The sequence below is a fragment of the Delphinus delphis genome, chromosome X (genome assembly GCF_949987515.2).
Source record: "Delphinus delphis chromosome X, mDelDel1.2, whole genome shotgun sequence".
NCBI lineage: Eukaryota > Metazoa > Chordata > Mammalia > Artiodactyla > Delphinidae > Delphinus > Delphinus delphis.
In genome coordinates, this window is record NC_082704.1 from 111,668,449 (window position 1) to 111,673,171 (window position 4,723).

Sequence of the window (4,723 nt, forward strand, 5' to 3'; positions counted from 1 at the left end):
TTGATGGCTCTACTGGCCCCTGCCCTGGGCTTGGCCACTGTCAGGCCCTTCTGCTTTGGGCCTGTTCTGGATCTTGGTCAAGGACAGTCAGTGCAAGCACCAGACAGACAGGACACTGTGTTTTAGACACTCCCCTTACAGCCCACCTGTCCTATTTGTTTACTCTTTAGACCCTTCCCTTGTTGCCACCATGAAGGTTAAAATCCAGTAGAGCCCACTTGAGACATTGCAAATTTCTAAATTAATAAAGTTTGAATTAGTGTTTTACTGAAGCTCCTTCTTTCTCCCCTTCCTTCCCTCCTTCCCTCTCCCTCTTTTCTTCTTTCCTTCTTTCCTCCCTCCTTCCCTCTCTCTCTCTTTTCTTTCTTTCTCCTTCCCTCTCTCTCTCTTTTTCTTTCTTTCTCCTTCCCTCTCTTTCTTTATTTCCCTTTTTAAAATAACGCCCAGAAGTGCTGCTTCTGTTGAATTTTACAAGCGACAGTAATTACCCAGGGACCCCCTAGTTGCCTCTCAGGTCTCATCTTCCTGACCCTTCAGAGGTATGGGATGCTCTTACCCCTCTCTCCCTCCTTAGCTTTCCAGGCACATCTCTCTCTGCATCTTCTCGCCTCTCTGATTGTCTCTTCCTTTGGCCTCTCCTCGTCTTTCTCTTTCTCCCTCCATCGCAGGCTCTGTCCCGGGCCCACAGCTCCCATTCCCGTGCTCTCCTACGGGGACCTCATCCGCTCCCCTAGTCATTTCTAACATCTTTATTGTGTTTATTCCTCCCTATCTCTAGTCTAGCCCTGACTTCTCCCTCCTTCTACCCCTTTCTCATCCTCTCTCCCTCTCTCTCCCTCTCTCTCTCTCTCTCTCTCTCCAGATTCAAATACCCAAGGTCCAACCCACCATCTTCACAGGGTGGTCCTAGAGGTACCTCAGACTCATCATCCCTAAAACTTAACTCAGCTTCTGTCTTTCCCGCCCCGGCCCAGATCCCAGCGCATCGCCTGTGCTCTGCTGCCGCCCCCTTCCTGGTGCCCAAGTGGGAAACACGGCAGCCTCCTCCACGGCTGCTCTTTCGCTTTACCTCCCATACGCCCTGTCGTGCTGACTTCGCCTCCTTGATGCTCCTCAGGCCCATCATTCCTTTCCTCTACACTTCCTGTCCTTGACTCAACCCACATGATCCTCTGACCAGATGAAACTTAGGCAAAGGCCATTTTGAAATGGCCTCCGAACTGGGTGGGCCTTTGCCTCCATTTTTAGCCCCCCCAAAATCTCCTATACCTTCACCAGAATAGTTTTGGTAAAAAACAATACTCACCATATCATTCTGCTGCCTAAAAGCGTTTGCTGTTAGATGCACCCTCGTACCCCGCAGAGGCCTCCCGCGCCAGGCCTCCTGAGAGCAGGCCCCAGACCACCTACCTCTGTGGCTGGAGCTCCCCGCGTGCCCCCTCCCCCACGTATAAGCTCCAAGAACACAGGGGGTTGACAGTTCCCAGCACAGGCCTCTGTAGTTCTACTCTTGAGTGGCCTGACACTCCCTCCCCACCTTCTTACTCTGTCTAATCCTTCAAGATTTAGCTCCAAACAACACCTCCTCCCGAAAACTTGCCAGGGCTTAGGCTCCAGCTCCCCGCAGCACCGTGTGCGTGCTTGCATCGTCTTGTCCACCTCGTTGCACTGAAAGCATGTCTCTGTCCACCCCGCTACACCATAAACTCCTCTAGGGCCAAGGTCAAGTACCCTGTATCTCACATGCCTAGCGCAGTGCTTGGCATGTAGGGGGCCCTCAATAAATGTGTGTGGACTGAACTGAACCCACAGGGATAGCACAAGTATGCCCTTCTGAACTAGCATGTGGAAATCCAGGCATACAACATAGAAATATCTGGAATCTGTAATTCACTTTGCAAAAAAAAGATGTACTGATTGATTCTTTTAAATCATCTGGTTCACTATGCTTCAAAACAAGGTGGCTTCTTCAAACGTGCTTTCTACACTCTTCTAGAAATATATTTAGAACATAACGCGAGCCATTGTCAGAATCTCATCAGTGGTGTACAAAGAAAACGTTTCGGCATTCACCTCCTCAGAGTTTGTGTATTTACTTATAAGTTACAGGCAGGGACTACAAATGCATAGATTATAAAATAGGGGCAAAAATAAAAATTTTGAGAGAATGAAACACATATAAGGAGGTTCAATATTTTCTTTCTGTGCCCCAGTTCATCATCTTATGTACCCCCCTGGGTTACAGTATAATGAGAATATTCTAAATCTTTCAACTGAATGAGTGAAGCTTTAAATCCAGGCATCACTCTGTCTTGAAATGTGGAAAATACCCAAGCACAAGATGTTTCCGTATCAGCACCGGGAACAGTTTGTGTCACTACACCTAAGCGACAGGGTGGCTGAGGACCCTGGGCGGAAGTTAGGAGTACTAGCTTTAGAGCTACGGAGTCTGGATTCAGTTCCCACCTCCACTGTCTCCCAGCTGTGTGACTTTGGGCAAGTCACTTAACCTCTCTGCCCCCATTTCCCAGTCTGTCAAATGGGAGTAATACAATATCTGCAAGCACCCAAGTTAGCACTTTCGGGGCACCAAGGACAGAGTGCCCAGTGAGTTCCTATTATACTTGTTTACGGATAGTAACAGAGAGCAAGGCCATCAAAGGTCATGGAAATGCCTAATTTTACAAAGACTTGCATTGCAGCTGTCATATTTTTAAGTTCCCCTTTGCTCCACAGAGGGGGGTCTCTAGCCAGGCACTTTCATGCCTTCCTCCAGAATACGGACTAATAGTTGAAACAGCATAAATGTCATCTCATTGTCCTTCCTTTGGGTTTGAGAGAGGGGTTGATCACTTGGCCATCAGCAGGAAAATGGATTAGTTAGAAAAGGAGAAAAAGAGACACGGGCTGGGAGAGAAAATCTCAAGGGCAAGACTGGCCACAGAGTCAGTGGTTTGTGTTCTCAGGCCTCACTCTGCTTTGGGTTCCTCGTCTGTAAAACCATGACTCGGCTGCCTTTCGCGTGGTGATTGACGACATAAGGCACAGGCCTGTAAGTAGGAGGCGCACACGGGCCACCTTTCCGTTCCTCTTCCTCAGCGGATAGGCCCCCAGGGTGGGAATGGGGCTCAGGGAAGGGTGTGGGGAGGGTGCAAGGACAGGCCCAGGGACTGTCCAGGGGAGGGTGCCGCCTGAGGGGCGTCGCTCTGCACTCCACGTGGTGCTGGCACAGGATCCTTGCCCAGCTTCTGTTCTCTTTGTAAAGCCAGGAAGGGGAGGGTGCCGCCCAGCCCCAGGGCCCATTGAAGGCCATGCCCCAGGGGCAGCTCCGTAGTGGCCCCATGGGACTGTGCAGCCCCCCAAAGCCTGCAGGCCTGGTGAGCAGGGCGATGGGACCTTCCCCCAGGTAAACATACAGAGCTGTACTCCCTTTTATCAACCCCTCCCTATAAATTTCTGATGTCTCAGAGAAGAGAAATCTTTTATTTGAATTAGAAATACAAATTTACAAGAGATAACAGAAGTTTCTTTTTTCAGTGAGAGAGCTTTCTTGAGTGCCCTTTAAGCACAGTCTAGCGGGGCAACCTCTCACCAGACAAATTTGGGGCGACTGTATTTGAAATAACTACAGAAAAGCGTTTGTGAGGTGAGTATAGAAAAGGAATCCCTTGCTCATCCTGTGTAAGAGCTGCTGATCTCTCCGCCACAGGAAGAGGAGCCTTTGCAGCAAAGGAACTGTCAAAAAGTCAGAACAGCGGCTGCTTCTCTGCGGGCCTGCTGGGGAGAAACCCCCGGTCCCCACTCCGCCGGCGCTGGGAGGACAGCGCCCTCTGCCGGCAGCCGCGGCGACAACCACGGGGCCCCGCCGCGCAGAAGTGGTCCTGACACAGGCACCAGGCTAGCGACCTGGGTCCTCTGGAGGAAGCTGGTCTGGGGGCATCCGAGGACATCCGTGGGAAGGATCCAGACTGAAAGTCCTCGACGGCTCAGGTTTTCAGGAAGGAGGCTCCTCACCCTTTAGTAACGGAAAGCTGTGTTCCAGCCAAGCCAGCGAGAGAGGCTCGCGGGCCCTACAGGCGAAAATACAAGCTGAGGGACGCCGCCCGCTGCACAGTGTATGGAGCTGAAGCCACGACCTCAGCGTTTGCGGGGGTGCGAAAAATAGAGCAGGGAAAGGTCGGCGGGGCTCTTGGGATGCAACAGAGAGGAGGACGGAAAGCATGGTCCCCAAGGGAGCTGGAGAAGCAACGGTGGGCGACCTGGGGAGCACGGGGCCCAGACTCCAGCCCTTGCTCCCAAGGGAGGGCAGCCAGCACACTGGTCACCGTCCTCACTCACTGTTCCCGACGCTGGCTGCGCCCGGCATCGTCAGGGGATCTGTAACAACTCCTGAGGGGCGTCGCTCTGCAATCCCTGTGGTGCCGGCACAGGATCCTTGCCCGGCTTCTGTTCTCTTTGTAGAGACAGGGAAAGGCCCAGAAGCGGCACAGAGCACGGCCTGCGTCCCAGCGGTTGTGAAACTGCATCCCATTGGGTCATTAACGCCGAGATGTGTGTGTGTGTGTGCGCATGCGTATACGTGCACGTCGGGGGGGGGATGTGCGTGAGAGAGATTGGGGGGAAGATGGGGCTACGATGGGGGCTGAGAATAGGAGACTCTCGAGGGAGGACACAGGGGTAAATAAGAGCCAACCCCACTGCTGTGTGACCTACAAAGAGGTGG